This window comes from Castor canadensis, chromosome 5 (assembly GCF_047511655.1).
Source record: "Castor canadensis chromosome 5, mCasCan1.hap1v2, whole genome shotgun sequence".
NCBI lineage: Eukaryota > Metazoa > Chordata > Mammalia > Rodentia > Castoridae > Castor > Castor canadensis.
Window position 1 is genome coordinate 128,673,101 of NC_133390.1, and position 23,053 is coordinate 128,696,153.

The 23,053-nt window shown below is 40.0% G+C and overlaps 1 long non-coding RNA gene across 1 annotated transcript in view; it reads left to right on the forward strand.

Moving 5' to 3' along the window:
- Positions 1-214: 214 nt before the first annotated feature.
- LOC141423332 (uncharacterized) overlaps positions 215-23,053 on the forward strand; it is a 35,469-nt gene continuing 12,630 nt past the window's right edge. Inside the window, exons 1-4 of the long non-coding RNA XR_012448111.1 lie at positions 215-407; positions 12,089-12,341; positions 19,434-19,523; positions 22,635-22,738. This is a non-coding gene — a long non-coding RNA (uncharacterized lncRNA). The remainder of the gene's footprint in view (positions 408-12,088; positions 12,342-19,433; positions 19,524-22,634; positions 22,739-23,053) is intronic.

Below are 23,053 nucleotides of genomic sequence, written 5' to 3' on the forward strand. Positions count from 1 at the left end.
TCTTGAGCTATGGGAAGTGTCTATTGGGTTATTGATGACCTTGTCTGACCTTTCAGAGTGCTGACATCACTCAAAGCTGCTTATTGGAAAGTCCTGGTTCTCAATAACCTCTTTGTTCTCACCAAACTCAGTTGGTTCACCAGTGTTCTTGGTACATCTGTGCCCCTTCATCAGGACATACACAATCTTTTGTGCCCCTTGTTTACCACATACCAACCCAAGGAATTAAGGTTGTCATCTCAGGCCAAATATTAGACAACTCTCTCCATTCATGTTGCATCAGAGTTCCACAGCTATTTTTGATTTTGTGACACCCTGAATAGATGGCCCCTCTTAAAACATTGCAGCCTACTTCAAACTCTGATCTGAGAAGTGGGATGCTAGCTCTGATGACCTCAAACCAGAAGGTTAGTACTGGGCATAAACCTTTTGGGACTTCTTCTTGGAGGGCATGTGTTTCTGACTGTTTGCTTCTTGGTTTCTTTTTCTTCTCCAGACACAAAATAAAACTAAAAGGTGGGGATTATTATACACTGCATAAAACTCTCAGGGGCCTTCCTGAGAGGTGGGGATTATTATATCTTGGGATTTTCCTCTTTTACTTTGGTGTGTGGTATAATTCAACTCCCTCAGGAGCCTGCAAAATACAGGAGATTCTTCTTTTACAAAATGATAATTACCTTAAAAAGAACTTTAAGACTATTGACTTATGTAGTCTGTCTGTTCACTCTGCCTATGTATCTCCTATTCACTCTTCTTCCCTATTGCAATAAGCTCGAGGCTTGACTTATTCCAAGGGCACCTAGCCTTCCCTTGATTCTTTCTAGGCACTCTGGGACTCCCAGATGTAAAACCACCCAGGGTAAGGCACTCATCATAATTTATTTGTAACTATCTGCTATTTCTTTTTATAAGTTTTTATTTGGATATGTTTATTATACAGTGGGGGACTCACAGTGACAGTTCTGGTTAGACTTATATTGTATACTAGTTACATTGTTCCCGTCATCTTTCCCCCTTGACCCCCTCCCCACACCACTTAAAGCCACTGCAAGAGGTGTCTTAGTTTTGTTCTATATAGGTATATGAAGTTCATTTACCATATACTGCCACTTTACTCTCCTTCATTTCCCCTCTTCCCTCCCACTAGTACCAAACACACTGTACCTGTTTCACAGTCCTGTCTTTCATTATTAATATTTAAGTTGATGTTCAAAAGGGTGTCCCAGTGTATGCCCACTGTGGGTGTACTTTACTTTGGTTCATTTTCTCCCTTACCCCTTTACATCCCACTCCCCATCTTTCAACAGCTTTCAATGTACATCCTATATCGTCTACTTTCACATCTTATGTTTATGATGTTACTGATGCTCTATCATTCTCTCTTCTTTTCCCTCTTTCCTTGAGTTCCATGGAGTAGTTTCACTCTTACAAACATGTTCCACATCTGAGTTTGTATTGATCATGCTTGTTTTTGTGTATATGTTTATCTTTTGGATCTATATTCCAGGTATGAGAGAAAACATTCAGTCTTTGTGGTTTCTTGAGCCTGGCTTACTTCACTTAACATGATGTCCTTCAGTTGCATCCATTCACCTTCAAATGATATGTCATTATTCCTTTTGGCTGAGTAACACTCCATTGTGTATATATACCACATTTTCTTGATCCATTCATCATTTGTAGGGCACCTGGGTTGTTTACAAAGCTTGGCTATTGTGAATAGTGCTGCAGTGAACATCAGTGTATAGATGTCTATTGTATCCTGTCTATTGTATACATTCCTTTGGGTAGATGCCCAGGAACGGTATCACTGGATCATATGTCAGTTCTATCTTTAGCTTTTTGAGGAATCTCCATAATGCTTTCCATAGTGGTTGTACTAATTTGCATTCCCATCAACAGTGTAGAAGGGTTCCTGTTTTGTTGCATCCTCGCCAGCATTTGTTACTGTTATTGCCCTTGATTATGGCCATTCTAACTGGGGTGAGATGAAATCTAAATGTAGTTTTGATTTGCATCTCTTTTATAACCAGGGAAGTTGAACACTTCTTCATGTATTTACTGGACATTTGTAGCTCTTCCTTTGAGAATTCCCTGTTTAATTCGTGTGCCCCTTTCTTCATTGGGGTATTGATTCTTTGGGGGTTGAGTTTTTTGAGTTCCCTGTAGATTCTGGATATTAGTCCTTTATTGGATGACTAGCTGGCAAAGATATTCTCCCATTCTGTGGGCATTCTCTTGGGTCTGGTGACTGTTTCCTTTGCTATACAGAAGCTCTTTATTTTATGGCACCCCCCTGGACCCTGGACTTTTTCTTTGAGAGAAAGTAGAAAACTGTGAAGTGCTCTGAGCAGAGACTAAACTGTAGTTCTACCTCTACCATTGCTATTTCTCTGTACAAAAGAATAGTCAAGCTGGAGTGTGGGAATGACCTGTACCTATGTGCCTGTGATGAGGGGTGTGCTGAGGGGGGAGAAAGGGCCACTTTGTCAGTGTTTGTAAAGCTATTTTCAAAATGGTATCTCACTGGACAGGAGTGTGAAGGAGCCCACATCTTGGCTCTGCCATATTGGTGCTACAAAATATATCATTAAATATTTCTGCCTTTTGTTCTTCATCTAGTCAGTCCATATTTCCTTTCATGTAACATCATCCTCTTCATTTCTCTGAATAGTAACCTGAGGTGGCAGACCAGTGATCTTATGATAAGCAACAAAGCTAGCAGAGCTGTAACTAAGACTATGTTCTGCTGATTCCTTTTCAAGTCTCTTTCCATTGTGAATCTGGAGTCTCTAATTGTATTCATTTATATATATAACAAATACTTTGGCTGCATGGTCTGTCATTAGCTTGGTGTGCTCATCCATTGAATGGGGATACCAACAATTTCCTAACAAGAATTAACTTTGTCATATAAAACTCTCAACAGTGGGCAGAGTAGACCTGTGATTTTTGAACTACTACTCTGTTAATCAACTTCTCTTCCCATGTCAACTGCAGTTATATTAGTGAGGAAAATAGCCTCCCTGGCCCAGTATTATGACATGTTCTCAACAATAGCAAATGAAATTCCAGGTTCCATTTGGAACAAGAGCCATTCAGCTTGATTCTACTTGAGAGTGGAGGTTGGTCTCTGGTCAGAAGAGGACATCTGAGTCAGTTGGGGTTACTGGCACAGAGTTTTTGGCAGCAGAAAACTCAACTTTAACTGGTGATAAAAAGAGCAGAGGTTCTGGTTAATATACCTGAACAGTCTTCAGGTACAGCTTGACTCATAGCTTGGGGCAACTAATGTTACAAGGACCATTTCCATGTGCTGGTTTTTCTGGGTTGGTTCAATTTCTAAGTTTCATGTAGAGGCCCATTGCTTCCATCATCATAAGGCCAAGTCGGGGGGGGGGTGCGGGGAAGTATGAAAGCATTTCTCTTAGCACAGCTAGCAACTCTTGATATTCTATCTAAACAATTAGTGTGCCTAGTGCTTGGGCCTCAGTTGCATGCTCCTTCTGGGAGTTGAGGGTGGGGACCCCAGGTCATGTGAATAGAAATGGGTGAGGGTAGATTTTGTTCTCCTTCCCTATGATCATCTCCAACATTGGTACCCACCAGTGAAGCTGTACCTGCAGAAAGAAGAAATAAACATTGGGAGGCTGAAAAGAATTGTCACTATAACAGCCATTCCCTGGAGAAAGGATTTGCTTCTCTTAAAAATCTGTGTGTTTTTAGTTGGGTTGGCTATGTGAGACTAAAGAATTCTGGATAGAAAACAATGCCCTCTAAAACTATACAAACATTTAATTTCTGAGAAGTTGATTGTGCCTTTTCAATCAACATATCATGAAATTACCCACAGAGCTAGGATGTAATTGGTTGACAAGACTGCATTTGAGAGTATAGTGCACATTAGTCAAGATAAAGTTAGCAGTTATAACAGATAAATCCCTGAATTCTCAGACTTCACAAAGCACAAGCTTATTTTTCACTCATGTAAAGTTCAAATGGATAGTCCTCACTGGGGGATTACTCTCCTCTAATTAACAGTTCAGGGACCCAGGATCCCTTCCTGTTGTGGCTCTGATATTTTCAGCATGTGTTCCAAGATGGTTAGAAAGTGAGGAAGAGAATTCAGGCTATGGTTTATGTGATTTGAGGGCATGGATGTGGGGCACATCTTCAACTCATCTTCTCATTGGCTATAACTCAGTGATATTCCTAAGCCTATGTGCAAAGCATGATGAGGGCATAGTCCAGATATGGGCCCAGAAAGAGGCCAGTGCAGGTTTGGGAGGACCTGGTTGGTTTGGGCAGAGTTTAACCTCTCTTGTATCAGCTAACATTTGTTGGGTATAGAATGAAAGACTGGCACATAGGACCCTCAGAGCCCTCAGAGTAAGGCTTGCTGTGAAGATAGCTTTCTTATATAGAAGCAGAGGAAGGTGGAGGCTTGGGACCAATGCCTTATTGCTCTTTGTACCCCAATTCCTGGGGAGAGGGAGAGAGCAGTTGAGGGATAAAAAAGGGCCTGAGTAGCTGTGAGGGAGTGAGCATTTCTGAGACTAACTGGTGGTGAGAGGAGGACACTGGGAAGGTGTCCTCCTCTCCTCCAAATTTTATCTGATAACTTCTCTTCCATTTTCCAATGAGCCTGAGGAAACTGGGCTATTCATAGTTGCATATTCAAAAATATGTCTTATTCACAAACTTAAATTATTTAGTGACACAGGACCTAATATTCAACCACAGAAATGTTTACATCAAAGAAATCTGGTAGGTTTAAACTCCAATACAAACTTTGGTTGATTAGTAGTGACTGTTTAGAGAACCTTGCAGGGAAGGATTTAGATGCTCTATCCAGACCCACTTAGCGTGAGAAGACCCTGTGATTGATTAGTGATGCCTGAACTGAGAATTGGAGTTTGAAGTAATGGCAGCAATGTACTGTGTTTTCCATTTATGGCTTTGAAAACAAGGTAAACTAAATAATACTTGAGATATGTATGAAAGCATATTCATTCTTCCACTTTAAGATACAGAAAGTTTTAAATTGGAGGAGTAGAAACAGGTAATTCTGGATCTGAAGAATTTAGAAAGAGAATGGAGGCTGGGAGGTAAAACAGGGGAGGGCTGGTGGCTTATAATCCTTCCTTTGCCCTCCCACATTAATTCTCTTCTTTGTTTTGGCCTGTGCTCTGGGATGCTAATCTGCATGGCTACTTCACTGGGCTCCCTTGGCCTTTGGCTTCCATTTGGTCCTGTTCCATGGTAAGCCCTGCCCTGGGGAACAGGATGACAGGAAGGCCGGAGTGTTCCTTTCAGATTTCTTGCCCTTCTCATGGCTCTGTTTGTGGCTGTGCGTTCCATGACTGCATCTCCCACTGTGTGTCCTTCTCCATGCCTGCCCTGATTGTTCCCTTGTCCTGTCAGCCATGGAGGTCAGTAATGGAGCTCTGCTTGGTTGGTCTCTGAGTGTTGCAACAATCCTTGTGTCTGTCCTAACCTCTTCTGCATCTCTGTAAGTGGTCTCTGTGTAAAGTCTCTATCTGAACCACTAATCTACATGGAACCCTGGCTGATTCAGGGAATCAAGATGATGAGAGAGACTTGTACCAAGGCAGGGAGAGTCTAGAGGGACTCTTCATTAAGAGCAGTCCTCCTTCTTGCCCTTTCCAAAATAAGATATGATATTCCCTTGAAAAAATGAAACCGAAGAGTAAAGGGAGGCCTAGGAGTATCACTTCCCCAATATTTGTCCCAGAGCTCTGGCTGTGAGGGCAAGTGGGATGGATGCCAGCAATATTACACAGTCCTGGGCAGAAGCTTCTATGATGGAGGATTTGGACCCATGGATACCTTCAGTGATGATTCCTAATCAGAGGTATCTTTAGGGCAGGTTGAATTTAAATGTTCTTGGTTACAACCAGGGCTGGCTCTTGAGGAAGGACTCAAGAATAAAAGGATGGGAATCTCTCAACTGCCCTCTCACCCCAACTGCCAGCTTCCACTAAGAGGGGAGCAGCCATAAGGGAGAGGGTCAGAGTGAGGGCTTCTGGAGTGTCATTGGTTCTAGGTATACTTGACATCAAGTTCCACATTGACAATAATGTTGGTATCCTGGCCCCACTCTCATGCTTGAGATTAGTACAGACTCTATACGAGAAGGGCCACCCCACCGTGCATCTGTCAGAGTCTGGGGGAGGGGCTGGGGGAATGGCTCAAGTGGTAGAGTGCCTGTCAATCAAGGATGAGTATTGCCGAAAAAAAAAAAAAATCTAAAGACCAGGGGCTGCCCACACAGGAACCAGGACAGCATAGGGACACTTGTTTTGGAAACTGGAGAATTCTTGCTCTTCCTCTCTCCCTCCTTCCAAAGATGTCTGACCTAAGCTAGTTGAGGGAAGCCTGAGTCTTTCCAGACCCTCTGTGGTATTCCAGAATATTCCTTGCCTGTCCTTTAATACACGTTAAATTTTATTTTCATCTCTTCCACATTTTTAAAATAATATTTTTAGCATTTTACTTGAGACAAGAGTTCTGGTATTAGACATTGCTGTGTGATGCTTGTAAAACTAATTCTCCCACTCTGGGCTCTCCATCTTCTCTATGCAAAATGCCCGAGTAGGACCAGATTGTTTCTAGCATTTCTGTCACCGATGGCTTTCTAGGACACTCTGCTTTGAAGTGAAGTAGGGATGACCTGTGGAAACATCTACCCATCAGGAGTGTCTGTCAGCATACATTTTGGAGAAAGTTCACAGGATATGGGCTCACATTGCATACAGTAGACCATCCATGCTTGGTTCCCTGGCAACAGAATCAGCTACTGATTAATTAAAGGGAGTGCTGAAAACCGAAACTCACAGAAGGTGTTCAAGCCTCATTTTCAGTAATAATTCCAACCGCCTCTCTGACTCCACTGAACTGTTTTTTCTTTGTCTCAAGACCAGAGCTACTAACAAGGAAAAACTTGACTGATTTAAATTTCACCTTCTTTAATTTTCTCAGCGCTGGCTGAAGTAGAAGTGCTAATGAGCAGTGGGAAGACAACAAGAGTGCAGTGGAGGGTGAGAAGAAGGGCTGGAGGCTGACCCTTGCCTAAGTGGTGAAATTAGAAAGAGCACAGGTCTGCTAGAGGGTGTGAGGTGCATATCACACAAACTGTCTGGCCTAGCACAGCACAGGTTTATCTTCATTCAGTCGCAGCCCAATGTAGATGGGGAAGGTGGTGCTAGGCTCTCTGCTGTCCCTCAGGAACCTAGGATTCTTCTGTCCTCTGGGACATCACAGACTTCCATGGAGATTCTGCATCCCCCTTGCAGGCAAAGCCAATGTGTGGAGGACTGTGAGGGGGAGGGCTGTGAAGGAGAGGAATGTCCTACAGATCAGGGCTGGGGATGCATTCATAACTTGTGCACACAGAAAACTTCATCATAAGGCCCCACTTAGTTGCACAGGATGCTGGGAGATGTAGTATACCCACATTTCTGGGATGAAAAGAAATACAGTGGGTGAACATAGCATGTTCTGCTGTCAGTAGCTCCTTTCTCTCTTGAGCTATCCCTAAACTCAGGGCACAAAAATAGGAAGAGAACTGTCTCAGGGCTCCATGCTCACCTGTGGCTCTTACTATTTTCTCCTTCTTTGAGTGCTATTACTACCCAGAACCTAGAGCACAGCTGCACCAGGTCACAAAACACTGTCTGATAGTACTTGACTCTCTCTGAAGGAGGGAGGAGCAGGAAAAATAACTCCTAATACCCCACGGTATAGTGGTTAGGGGACTGCAAGGTCTGTTTTGAATCCTTGTTGTTCTGGACTTGAGTTTTTCCAATTGTAAAACAAGAATTAAAAACCTGATCTCTCAATGCTGCTGTGTTGAAGGGGCATGTTTGTCATAGAATATGGCTCCAATGCTACATTACTCTGTAACTCTCAGTGGGCCCAGGATGGGAAGAAAGTCCCCAGAGTGCTTGTAGTCGTGGTATCTCTTTAAGAGTTGTCACCATAGTGAGGAATCAAGTTCCCTTTACTGCTAGTTGACAAATAGACTTTGAATCAAGTTATGGCCTCTTGTAATCAAGAGTATAAGGGAATGATAAAGAACATGCATGGAGTTTGGAAGGGAGTAATTATGAGTCTAATTCAGTCATCCTAAGGGCATGAAAAGACCACAAAAGGCACACCAAAGAGAAAATTTGTATTCAGAAAGAGCAAAATTTTAAGAGTTATTAGAGTAGATTTGGAAATTTTGGAGTTTAGAAGACCTTATGAAAATCTTTTCTTGTGTTTCCAGTGGATATAAAATGAAATGAGTCCTTGATAACTTCCAGCCAATATCTCTGTTTTAGTTTGTACTATCTTAAGGCAGCAGGTGTCATGATTATAGTTACATTATATAACAATAGTAGTAAGGGCAACTGACTAAATGGTTATATTTAGGTTTTCTTGTATATTATCAGTAGACCAATTTTATAGCCTGTGTGATACCTCTACTAATAAGCTAGTTTCTCTCAAACTCATTTGTTCCTTTTATCTCAAACTTATTTGTTCCGTTTGGAAGGAACAAATGATTTGAACCCAGATTTAATTGGCAAAGTTAAAGCCTCCCCCCAAGAGTCATCATGTTGGCTCTTCAGTTGCATAAAAGTTTGTGCAAACCAAGTTCATGTGATCTTCCTATCTTCATGGTCATACCTTTGTTATACTGCATGGCAACTGTATAATCCTTGGTACACTGCATTATAATAGGACAATTTTGGTGGGGATTCCTTCCAACAGTTTGCATTAGGAATGCCAGAGCTTGCAGTGGCAGTAGACCTGGATGTCCAAAATTGTGCATCCTGATCCAAAGTTCCTGAGTGAGTTCACAGAGGAATGATAAAGTTTAGTGATGGTCTGTGTGTGGGTAGGAGTGAAAATCCAAGGGACCAAAGGCATAGAATGTGCTCTGAGCCTGTCAGATGGGTCTTAGGATTTTCTCTATGTGGAAGTTATTTAACCAGCAAGGTAAGAAGAGAGGTTACAGAAAAACCCTGAATTCATTACCCCATAGGAAGACCTCCACCCTCCTTTGGTGTACTGGGCAGGCATAGCTTGTGGATGAGGTGTGTCCTCACACAGGGGCTTAGTGTAAGGGTGGAAGCTGTTAACTGTGAGGCAGATGTTAGCCAAAGCTGGGGCAGACCTTTCTAAATCCTCTTCCCAAAAGCAATGACTATGAACTTCTAAGGCACTCTCCTGGCCTTTTCTACAGCTTCCCAGAAAAGGAGAAGGGACTAAGACAAACTCTGGCTTGACATTTCTGCTTCTCTCTCTTTTCCTCCCATCCTACTCAGAAATTCACAAGCCCAGGAAATTAGTTTGTTAACCAAATAGAGAAATTAATGAACCCACTGATATCAAAAGAAAGACCTGCAGTATCTTTATCTGTGTAATTAATTAGCCTATGTCTCTGAAGTGTTCCAAGCATAGAAGTGCCATGAATATCTTGTGTTAATTATTATTATGCATGGGAAACATAACTGGATTTCTTGACCTCTGTGCACTTAACAGCTCTTGTTTAATGGTGCATTAATTGGAGCTTTATTTTTTGATCAGCACTGATTCTCTTCGGTGATATATTGAGACACTTTTTCATGCCTTTTAAGATTTTTCTGTAGAAAACCAGGTTATGAAAATGTGTTTGCAAAGGTGAATGGCAGTGAGGAGTCACTGAAGGTCTATGAGAGGGACAGCAGTGCGTACTTAAATGGAAACAGGGTTTGAGAAGATGCATCTGCTAAGCATCAGATTGAACTAAAAGGAAAAAGGACTGAAGCATGAAAAAAATCCTGCTGAGTCATGAAATAATGGTCATTTGAGCAATGGTAGTGGTTAGCAATTGGGGACTGTGTGGTTGAGAGAAAAATGTATAGCTTTTGGAACTGTTGAAGATACTATCTTATGGGCCTCCAGACATATTAGGGCAAGCCATAGGTAGCTTAACTGCCCTGTGTTAAAAATGAAAAGGAATAATGCAATGTAAAGTTTCACTAATGAATGACAAATGAGTTCTAGAGACCTGATGGGCAATATAGAATCCATAGGTAGCAAAATGGTACTGTGTACTTTCAAATATGCCAAAAGCATAGATTTCATGTTGAATATTATTTATTTTTTTATTGTTGTATTGGGGTTACATAGTGACATTTCTAAAAGTGCTTACAATATATCTTAGTTAAAGTCACCCTCTCCAACATTTTCCTTTATCTCCCCTCCTCTCATTCTTAGAATAATTTCCACAGGTCTCACTGTTCCATTTTGATACACGAGTACGTAATATTTCTATCATAATCACCCTTTCCTTATATTCTTCCCTACTGGTCATGTTGAACATTCCATAGACAAGGAAATTTTGGAAGGGATAATTACTTTTAGTGCTTTTATATGGTGGATGTGTGCATATGTCCAAATTCATCATAATGTATACATTAATTATGTGTGTTTTTGGGTTATACCACAATAAAGCTAAAAAAGAGTTTAATAAAACTTTAAAAAGAGTTTGATTAGGTGGAAGTAACCTTGGAAATAGATACATAATAAAAAATTGGGAGGAGAAAGAGTACTCCTAGAGTCCAATGGGCTTGAAGAAGAAAGCCCCTGAGGCTGGCTTGTGTGTCTGGGCCATGCAGCAGGCATTGTGAGGTGCTGTGTAAGCACAGGGTGGCTATTAGAGTTGCCTGCAGGTTTGTACTTTGATGCAGTGTGAAAATCACTTGCTTTTATTTTCAGAACTTAGAAAAAAAAGGCATACACAATGTGGAGGGGATAACACTTTGGAGAAGTCAAGGTGTGGCAGCCCTAAGTCAGCACAGATAGAGAGAAATTGAGGGGAGAGTGTAGTAAGCTAGGTGAAAAGAGGACTGAGGAGAAGAGAAGAGAGGAGTGGAGGGAAGGGCCAAGTGACCAATATGCTGGTCAATGTGGATTCATGGTCTGAGATCAAAAGTGGATTCATAAAATCTTGAAGAGGGTGTAGATTTCCCACAGCATGTGAGATAGAGCTAGGCCAATGTTACTTAATTTGTGCCATACCAAATGGCAGTGAATACATAGGTACCAAAAGGAAAAACAAATTGTAGAATTAGAAAACCCCTTGAAATTGACGATTTCATTGCAGAACTTTATGGACAAGACACAATATACTATCTTCTCTCCAATCCTGTCCCCATTTATTAATTTTCTACTTTCTCAAACCTCACCAGGACAAACTGTCTTTTCAGAGCTTTCTGAAAAAATTATTTCTCCCCAAACCACTCCTGCAGATTACCATGAAATTTTAATAAGTTTCTAGATAAATTCTAGATTCTGGGTCATTTTTGAATTTAATAAGAAAAGACCCAGAGGTGACTGTCCCAGACAATTTTGGCTTTCAGTGCTACCAGAGGATGGACTACACTCATCTTACCTGAGCTCCTCAGAGACCAAATATGGCTCTGCCATCCCAGGAAATTTATACAGGCAGGAAATGCAAACACATGACTGAGGATTTAAAAAAAATCTTCATGTTCTTTTTTATATAGAATGTGTGTATTGACAGGATTTAACAGTAAAGTGTTCGATGCTAGAAGTTGGGGGAGTAGATATTTATGAATTTATTTGTGGATGACTTTTAAACAGTTTTCTAACCCTCCATGGCAAGTTAAGGGGGTTTTCTTCCTCTGGCATTCTATTTATCTACTGTTTCTTTTTTTTCATCAGATTGCCTTGTGTTTCTGCCTCTATTGACCAAACACTCAGCCTAACCAGTCATTTTATCTGCTAAACAAAAAGAAAAAGGGCAATAAGTGTTGTCTTTCTCAAGTGAAACTGATACAAACTACCACACTATTACTGATTTGTGATAACTATGGGGGCAAGAATGCCTTACTTGCCTGGTCTCTGGTATTCACCTGTGCAGTGTCTTGGGTTTTGGAGTCACTTGTCTTTTGGGAAGGAAATTTCCCTCATCGTGGAAGTTTCCAGGCCCTTCCCAGCATGCATTCACAGCAAGTATCACAACATCTTTGAGATACTTCATTCCCTGTGTTTCTTCCTTTTGTCATTCCAGGATGCAGGTGGATTGAAGACAAGAGTGACTTTAATGGAATCTAAACAGTGCCTAACCCCCGTGGATCACTATTGAATGTTAAACAGCAACAGTGATCATATAATAATGAGGCCCAGCTCACTTGGGAGAGAATACCAAACAGATTGGAATTTTCCTGTTACTGGCAGAATGGCCCAGGAGCATCTTGAGGTGAATTAAAAAACCTAAGCCATTCAAATCACATTTCCTGGAAGAAATACACCTTCTAGTTGGAGTAAGTGTTCAGTGGATTGCTGGCTTACTGTGCGATTTGTTAGTCTTCATTTGAATCTTCCATGTCCGGAAGAAAGATATTGTGCTTTAATGATAAATAACCTCAAAAAGAGGGGGGTGGAATCCAGAAGTCTTGTGACCAGTGTCCTCCTTTTTCCTCATCCAGCATTTTTTTCTGACTGCTTCAGTTGCTCTGAAGTAAATTATTACCGTATGAGCTCAATTTAAAGAGCTGCTATAGAAAACAAGCTGCCACAAGCTATTAGGAAAATAACCCCATTTCAGTATTGAGTGAAAAGGAAAAAAATTAACTCCCTTCAAGATACATACATATTATTTTCATTGAACCAGAGTCTCTCTCAATAGTGTCACTGAAATGGAACAGTGGCCTTCTCATTCTCCCTGTTTTTCTCAATCCAGCCGACAGTCTTATTCCATAATATCTTGGAGGAAGCTGTCAGAAGCCTTGGTTAAAAGCTTTCTGATAAGGAGTTTAATGATTGTTTTGAAAAGAGCCAGCGTTAGCGGGCATGAACATTGTCCCCTCATCTCCAAGATTTGTGGTGCTGCACAGAGTACAAACTTCTTCATGATAACTGCAGAAGTATTGCTGGGGTGATGGCATTCATTCACTTATTTAGGTTTGGTCGACAAACTGCCAGATGCTGGTGAGCCAACAAGATATAAATAAGACAAACTCCTGCTGTAAAGTGTCCTTTCTGTAAAGAGGAATGAACAATTGGTCTCCCCCATGATGAGTGTAAGACAGTGACAGACACAGGTGGAATCATGGTTCAGGAGCACTGACCCAATCTGGTAGAGTCACAGAGCTTTCTGGAGGAGCTGCTTTCATGAACAAATGGGAATTTATTAGTTGAAGAAGGGGCTAGGAAAGAGCCTTTCATTGTTGTACCTTATCTGCTCCCTACCCTCTTGAAATTTAGGCAGAATTATTTTACCTTGTCAAATTTCAGAGAAGGGACCTTCTCCTGGCCATTTGTACTTCCCTGTCAAGCTACAAAGGAGTTGATGCTGGGTTGGGCTTTTTGTAACATCTTATTTGTCTTAATTTTACTCCCATATATACAGATGGAGAGGCTGAAGGCACACAGCTGATAATTCAGAGCGCCTAGTCAATTTTCCAAAATATCAGCCTTCCTGTAGCGTGCTGCAAATAAAGAAAAAAAACCAAAAAAACAAAAAAACCCTTCTCTATGGTCTTAGAGGAAAGAATGTTCTACCTGACGTCTCTACTTTCTATCATGTCAAACCTTCATCAGGTTTATGCTTTCTTGAATAGACAATAACTTTATTATATTTGAATTATGCCATTTCTTCTGTTTAGTTTTTACTTTTCAGTATTTTTAGACTTTGAAATGTATATTTTTGTGATATATTCTTGATATGGAATATTCTTATAAAACATTTCAATGTTCTTTTATTATTTGTATGTAGATGTTTCCTAGCCTGCTCTGAAGTTCTGCTTAGTCATGTGACTGAGTTCTAGCCAATGACCTTGGGAGTAAATATTGTGCACCATTTCCAAGTTTGGCTTCTAAAACTCCAATAGTCTTTCAAGCTCTTTATACTCTTCAACTGCTCAAAATGGCCATAACCTTCAAGGTGATTTTGGAAGTTATGTGCTGAAGACCTTTGATCAGCTGACTCCCTGAATAACCATGGAGCACAAGAACTGTTATATAAAGAAGGAATAAGGCTCTTTTCCAACTCTATTATTGAATTTTATGTTTATTTGTTACAGCAGTCAGTGTTACCCTAAATGTAGAGGCTATTGACTCTGGAGACTTTATCATCACAGTGTAGTCTCTTTACCCTGACTCTTACAGTTTCCACTGTGGCAAACTCAGCAGGGAGGCAGTCTGAGGGGCTCATGGAACTTTCAATGGAAGAAAGGCACACAGGTTACATTCATAAGGCCTGATCTCTGCCTGTATCTTCTATGAATGTCTTTTTCCCTGAGTCTTCTGAAGCTTGAGGAGAAATGTTCTAACTGTGGTCTAGTAGTGTTGTTTTTCCTGGATTAATTTATCAACATAGTTTATTCCTGCTGCTAGGTTTCTAATGAAACTTCTGAACACCAAAGTCTGCCATCTCTCTGTCCTTATTTTTTACCCTTCTTCTCTGGAAGAGTAGTCTGTTTATTGTAATGAATTTGTTACCTCTGATGGTTTCAAAATTTTACTCACAAAAGGGAAGTTAGGAGCTCCCAGCTCTCAGAGGACAGAGTTGCTGAGTGAAAGCTGTTTTGGGAGAGCAAAACTGTTCCTTCTCTTACTCATGCATATCAGCAGAAGGTACTGGCAAGAGCCTGATGTCAACCAAATGCTTTCTAATACCACTTTAGGGTTGAAAAATACATGTATACCCTGTCAATATTTCTACAGGTCTTCCTAAATCTCAGAGTGAGGGATAGTTCTCTTAGGATGATTTGGGGGAGAATGGGCTCTTTCTGTAGCTGCTGTTGTAACCAGTCCATGTACAGATAATAGGCTAGGAAACATCTCTTGCTGGGTAAATCCAATTCCCAGGTCATTAAAATATCCCAGAAGATAACCTGATAAGGAAAGGGATGAGTGGTTTACGACCACTGTAAACCTCAGAATCTGAAAACTAGGTTATGTGTTTGCCTTCTATGTACCCCTTCCTTTCTGTTTCCTTCCTCTTCCTACAGATGAGTGCAGGCTGAATCAAAAAGGAAGCCTGTGTGTTGTGAGGTACCCCATAAATGTTATCTTTAAGATATGTCTCTCTTTCTATTTCTGGATATTTGGCAGAGATGACAAGTGAGCATGTTAGGTGTTATAGATTCACTTTTACACCCACACTTCTCAGTGTTTTGAACTTAGCACATCACCATTCAGACTGAAGAGAACTAAATTTTGTTTCTGTAAACAGAGGCATCTCCTTTTGTTTTTGGTGGGTTTCCTTAAGAATTTGTAATGGAATATTCAAGGATTCTCCAAACAGTTACCATTAACATATGTTTGTCACTCTTGGGAAAGCCATCTGAACATCTATCTCCTTTCAACCCTGAATTCTCCCTGACATCATCCCAGAGACTCCAATAAGAGCTCTGTTACCTAGAAGAAGCCATAGATATGTTATATTCTTTTAAAATGTTACGTGTAAATAATTCCAACTTTTCAGCCCCTCATTGAACTTCTGGAATTGGTTATACCATTTGCAAACTCTCCAGGGGAAGTGGGGTGGCTCACTTACTACCTGCCCTTTCATATAGATCCTCTTGAATTGTCTCAGCTTCTATAGTGACTGCTGTGGTGATGTGACTATCAACAAATTCCCAAAGCTTGTAAAAGTCAAAAGGTACCTTTAACCATAACAGGGACCAACTGTCTGTTGTGCATGCCATTAATGTTTCCATTTGTTCCCTAAACACATTGCTTTAGGGTCCATTCTTTCTGTAGCTCTGGAGAACTTGAGGAGAGCAAGAGTATCTTACTAGAATGCATAAATCAGGGAAATATTGATGCCAGATAGAGCATGATAAGAGACCAATATTAAATGATTTTTAATTCTGTCTTGATGGCTTACAGTTGGAACATCATGTGGGGTTTCCCCTTGAGATTAGGTTGGTTTAGTCATGCTTGCAAGAAATTGCCATGACGAGGTAGAATTTCTTTCTTTTTTAAATGTGACTGAATAGTGCTGCCTTTTCTACCCCTTACCTGTATCCTGCCCCATCCTACAGCTAAGGGAGTGTCAGAAAGCTCTTTATAACTCTAGGCCTAGAAAAAGACAGACTTGTTTTTTACCATGATGAAGCCTGGAAGATGTGCCAGCTAGGCAGTGTCACTGTTTGCAATATAGTTGTACTTTGACATTCCACACTCAAATCACACCAGAATAACAACCTCTTCTCTCCTCCTCTACAACACAATATGGAGCTTCTCCCTCTTTTAAGTCAGCAACAAGGGTAGGGACAATCCATGCTGGAGATCAAAACCAGGAGAAGGAGAACCAGGTGGGGAGAGAAAGGGGGCTTAGAGTGCAGAAGAGAGGAAGAGTGAGTTGAGTGAGGTTCTAGGATTGCTGCTTTCTGGGGAGGGGGTGGCTACCAGGCCTCCTGGGAGACTAGGAATAAGTCCCAAAACATATTAGAGACTATGATGCCAAGGAGTAGAAAATTCTGACACAAACAGCTAAGGAGAAGGAAACCTTGTTTCCCATGGGTACAGACTGTGTGAATTTGAAATAGTTTTGGCTTCCTCAGAACCGGTAGTCAATGCCTTCCTCAATGTGTCAGCTTGGTAGACTTAGCAGATCCAAGTCATCGGTCCACCACAGCACCAGAGGGAGAAGGACTGTCTGTTAGTGGTTCTTTCTTTTCATGGAGAGGACTTTCTTGCATTCTCAGGAGACTTATCTGGTTCCTCATTGACTAGAACCAGGTAACATGCTCATTCTTTAACACTGATTGGCAAGGCGTAACAGCACCATGAGAGGTTTAGATTCATTATTTGGAGTGAAGGCATATTGGGGGAATTAGTTACCAAAATGCTGAAGTTTTCATATTTGTTCTGGCACAAGGTCATTTACCTCTTGTCATAGTATCTCAAGTAGATAATTTGTTATACCTATGTATAAAAAAATTTTAATACTGGTCTATAATATAAAAATAACTATAGCTAAATTGATAAAATAAATTACATATATGTATTCTACCTATGTATGCTTATATTAAATATATATATATTTTTATTATGTACTGTAGAATATATTGCATATGCTATATTTATGCTGTTACATTTATACTACATATAAACTTTAGTTTATATAAATTTATATTATATATAAATAATAGTTTATATTATATAATATAAAAACTTCTTTCAAAGTGATACACTTTAACAGAAATTCTTTGTCACATTGTATAATTTCCTAGATGTTTTCTGCCTTCTTGGAAATTGCTGGTGCACTCTTTTTGTTGATAGAACATTTAGTAGCTAAGTGGTGCTCGGTCAGAGCTGTGGTTAGGAGTCACAGATTTATGTCAGAACCTTAGTGAGTTTAAGCTTTTGCCCTGTCTCAGCAATGAGCTTCCCAATGGTTTCCTTGTTTCCACTCTTTCCTTCCCTTATTGGTACCATCTAGGTTTTGGGCCCATGCCAGGTGCTGCTTTGAGGGCAGAGATCCAAGGAGATAGCACAAACCTGGACAGAGGAGTTGACAAGATTATAAGACAGGAAGGAGGGGCAAACTGGCTTCTCCCGAACACATTGCAGGAGCCAGGATTTGGATTTTTGTCCCCATTCTTAGAAGAATGGGGACTGTCATAAGGGTGACAATTAATTGGGGTGTTTTCTTTGAAGTGGAACAAAGGCAGACTGGGAGTGACAAGAGGAACATGAACAAATTAAGAAAGACAACCTGTGGTTGCTGTTAGGCTGTTTGGGTGGGTCCAGTCTACTTTGGGATTTGGTTGGAGTGGCTTATGGCTCCTCTTTCCAGAGGTTGCCTGAGCAGGCAGAGGGGGACTCATATGACCACTTGGTGGAATGTCCTTCCTTCCTAGACAATGTCAGGAATGATGCTCCGCACTGGGGGGCAGTTTGCAAATAAGGCAAGCTGTTACCTGACAGCCTTAAATTGACATCTGTCTGGCTTTTGGGGCCTGGCTGGCTACCTCATCAATCAGTGCCAGAGTCCAGCTACTCTGGTGTTTCTTCTGGGTGGGTACAAATAGATCCTCCTCAGCTTCCATCTCCCAATCAAGGGTTTTGAACTTGGAGACAAATTCCACCCTATTAAAAAAAGAAGTATAAAATAAAAACTTAATGGAAAAAAAACCCAGAAAAAATTCGTAGTTAATCCAATTAAAATGTTGACTAATAACCAAAATAGACATTTCTCAAAGGAAGATATGTGAATGGCCAACAGGTATATTAAAAAATGCTCAACACACCAACTGTGAGGAAAATGAAAGTCAAAACCACACTGAGATATGCCCTCACCTTAGATTGAAATATAAGATAAATAATAAATGCTAGCAAGGATGTGGAGAAAGGGGAACTCATAAATTGTTAGTGAGAATACAAATTAGTATATCAATTACAGCAAATAGTATAGTGGTTTCTAAAAAATTAAAAACATAATTATCACATAATTCAGCAATCTACTGTTGGAACTATATCCAAAGGAAATGACTTAGAATGTTTAAGAGACATATATGTCTATGTTTACTATAGCACTATGCATTATGCATGATAGCCAAGACAAGTAAGTAACATTAGTGTTCATCCACTGATGAATGGATAAAGAAAATGTGATATATCTGCATATATATACACACATGTGTGTGTGTTTGTGTGTAATGGAATATCATACAGTCTTAAAAGGATAAAATCTTGTCATTCATGAGCATGGATGAACTTGGAGGACATTAGTTGAATGAAGTAAGCCTGGCAGAAAGACAAATATCACATGGAAATTTGAAGAGTTAATCTCATAGAAATTGAAAGTAGAATAGTTGTTACCAGGAGTGAGAAACGATGGGAAGAGATGGGTCAATGAATACAAAGTTATAGTTAGATAAGGGAATATGTTTTGATATGCTATTGCACATTAGGGTAACTGTAGTGAATGTATGATGATGATGATGATGATGATGATATACTTGCTTAAAATAGCTACAGGAGAGGATTTTGAGTGTTTTCACCAGAAAGAAACAATAAATTTGTAGGTTATGGACATACTAACTACTTTAGTTTGATCATATGTAGCATATGCATGTGTTGAAATATCATATTGTACTCAATAAATATGTACAATTATGTTAAATAAAGTAAAAAACAAAACAAGAAAAAAAAAAAGAAAAAGTAAAACAGTAACAATGGATGCAGCAGATCCTGTACCCTAAATAGAAGAGTGTCTTGACATACTGATGTTTGATTTCTGAGATAAAGTACATGTGCTAGAATTTACGTTACTACCTACTACTTATTGTGTTTTAGTGATTATTGCCCAATGTGGAGGTATTTAAGTATTTGAATAGCTCATCATGCTGTATGCTGTGTGCTTGCTGAATATGAGCTTTGATTTTCTGTTTTCCCAGGCCCCAAAAATATCCTCTAGAAGTGGGTACTGGAGTATATTGCTTGAACCTCAACACCTAATTGATTGACTTTCATGGTCAATGGAAAGGGTAGGTCTCCATTTCGTCTTTGTCAGCATAGACTCTCTGCTCTGTTTAGTGGGAAAAGTGGAGTGCTTTACCTTGAACACTGACTGGTAAAACAGATAGGTCCGGAGTGCCCCAATACCTTGCCCTCCACACTGAGGAGAACCCGCCATTCCTGTGTGTTACAATTTTTTTCAAACTAACATAGTCTCCTTTGCTAGGGACCTCAAAAGTAGACATTATAGAAATATGAGCTGGGAAAGTACATCCTGTACTTTATGGTCAATGTACTTTGAAGGTGAAAAACACCCTCTAGTTATACATTACTGTAGCTTCTGTGTGTCCTTTCATCCACTTTCCCCCCTAGTTTGCTAGCTGAGTTGAGTAACCTGCAAAAGAGATCTAAGAGTGAAGGAGAAATGAGGAGGTACACTGGAAAAATTCTTCATTTATTATTAACTTCAAACTCCAATTGACTTGCTTCCCCCAGGGCTAAGGAGTACAATGAGAACATGGAGTTGGTCCAGTTAGGCTAAAATTTTCAGAGAAAGAGGTTGGTATAGTGGAAAGATCAGTGGGCTTGGAGAGAGGAGCTGAATGCTAACTGTGAATGTGGTTCTCTGAGTCTCTTAACTTTTCAATGACTCTGTTCACACTTTGCACACCTTAGACTTTCTGCCAGAGTTTACCTTTTGTCATTCTATGATTTTCCTTGTCTGTTTGTAAGGCTAAGGTATACAACAGATAGAAAATGCATTAAGATTTCCTATTGGCTGGTTTCTGTTGTGCAAAATATCATCCTTTAACTTTGTGTCTTATAACAAAAGCCATTCCAATTCTGTGTATTGTTCAATTCTGGTTTGGGCTGGCTCAGATGATCATGGCTGACTTTCCATTGCTCTGCCATCAGATGAAAGATCTAGCATGACTTTCCTTTGTAGGTGTAGTGGTTGGTGGTTGGCAGCTGGAGTCTGGATGCTGGCTGGCTGGGGTCCCTCATTTTTCCAGCAGGATAGCTTGGATTGAAACATATGGTGGATGCAGGGTTTGAAACTTACAAGGTAGGCAAGCCAGAATACACAGGTACTCTTCAAGGGCAAAAAAGTAGATTTCATTTCTTGTTAGGAGAGAAGGAATTTATAGCCATTTTTGCAATCTATCACAGACTGCCTTTTGAGATATCTGAAAACAATTATTGTTAATGGTAGATAACACTTTGAGTGTTCACTGTGTCCCACATATTATGCCAACCATAAAATTTACATTATTTCATGATACTAGATTACACCAGCCCTATGTCTTTAGTGCTTTTACAAAAGAAAAATGGCTGTTAGAACCCTGCTCTGCTTTACACAGCAGATGTGGTACAGAAATGTTTCTTGTAAATAGAAATTTTATAGTTTGAATTATATTTTCAACACAATAAGGGAGTTGGCTATTCCAAGGAACCCATTGTGAATCCTTTTGGAAAAGCAAAGAATCCTTTTTAATACCCTAAATCACCTTTTGGTTTAGAAGTTTGGCAGGTTAAAGCAAAGGGATTATGAAAAAAAAAATATAAATATATAATGTAGGAAAGCCTCTGAGGCTTTGAAGGTGAATGGGCCTAGGTTCAAATCTTACCAGGTGTGTCAGCTTGGGCAAATTATTTTATGTCTCTAAGCCTTAGCTTCTTCTTTGTAAAATATAATCAATAGATACCTATCCCCTTTGGAGTGTTGGAGGTTTCCATGGAAAAGGAAAACATAAGTAAAGGGGCCAGATGTTTTCCAGAAGTTCATTGAATGAATACAATGTATCCTTCCACAATATCAGATGTTATTTCTGTATAACTACCTGTCTGGTCATTGCCTAACACAACCAAGAGTCTCTGGAAACATTTGTTTTTGTTTGGGAATTAGGTTGGCTTCTTCTGCCTGCACTTTCAAAAATCTTGCTATTAAGCTTTCTAACCATTTTCATGTCTTGATCAAATTCAAAAGGGTAGATGAGGATATGAATTCCTAACTCTGTAGATATCATGGTATAAAAAGTCTGTGCTAAACCAATTTAAAATAAATTAACTGAGAATAAGCAGGTGCTGCTTAACTTGGTATGGGAAGTTATCTATTAACCCAATCAGCAAAGAACAGTAAAACAATTAGCAAATTAGAAAGCCACCCCACATGTCTGAATATCTCAGACCACAAGATGGCCATTGGAGGGATTGCCACCCACTCTGGGTCACTGGATGGATTTGCAATATCAGCAAAAAGCATGGACTCAGAGAGGCCAGTCTCCTAGTGCTATGAGAGCATTGGAAGGAATTTATAGCAGGCAAATTACAAAAGCAGCTCTAATTAGCCCCAAGAGGCAATTACATAAGAACTACTGAGAACATTGCAGACTCATATTTGCTTCCTTCTCAGGATTTTATATGAGAGCCTGGTAATGAATGTTCTTTAACAACAGGAGCTGAGAGACCTTGGCGCTAATAGTACCCCTGAGGATACTGCCTCCTTTATTTGCAATCCTGCAAAGATCAGTTGGATACTATTGTTAAACCTTAAAATTGCCCCTAGTCTACACTGTGGCTTAACTCAGAAAGGAGGACCAAGTTGAAGAATTTTCCCTTAACCACCAGTCCCCTCCCCAGGTAGTAATGAATGATAAATAATCTAAACAATCTGGCACTGATGATTTTAGATTTTATTTTATTTTTTGAGGACGAAGACTTTCATAAAGCAGTTTGAGGCAAAAAGGTTTTTTGCTTGTCTGTATTAATAAAGAATAATCGAGGCTCTTTGACACAGGTTAAAATATTATTTCTAAAATCAGGTGCAGCTTTTCCTGGGTCTTGGTGAAAAGACACTTGAGGGTAGCTCAGGAATTTTCTCCCTTCCTTGTCTCCTTTCTTTCCTGTATTCCTTTCTTCTTTCAATGAATGCATAGCAAACCTAATGAGAAATAGGCACTGGTCTAGGTGTGTGACATGTAGCAGGGAGTCTAATAGGTTGGGCACAAGATCACTCCTGTGTCTTCCCTGAAATCAGAGACTTGTTTGTTGTGGCTAGAAATCCTCATGGGCAGCTATAAGGATCTGCACAGGTGAAGTGGAAATTTGGTCATATCTCCATTCTTCTTATCCCTATTCAGGTGATACTCAGGATGAGGCAAGTACAGGAAGGAATTCAGCCCTGTTTTCCTCAAGTCTTGGAATTATGATAATAATGGATTTTTATATATAGGCAGCACAAAAGGTATGTAAAAAATCATTTCCCTGGCACTTTGATTTTGAAACAAACCTTTCAGCCTACCCCTGGTGATGGCTGCTATGTGGCAGTAATGGCAGACCTCACTAGGGATGGTTTGGCTTCACTGACCTACTGTTGGTAGAGCTACTTACTTGCTTATTAAGACATTGATTTCTGGGCCACCTCCAGCATCTTCTGAGTCACTGTATCAAGCCAAGAAATTGGATTTCTATATTTTAAGTAAGAGCTTCTCTGGTGCTGTAGATCCATACATTGCCTTTGGAAACTGACAAAGTTCTTGGCTAGGAATCTCAGGCAGGC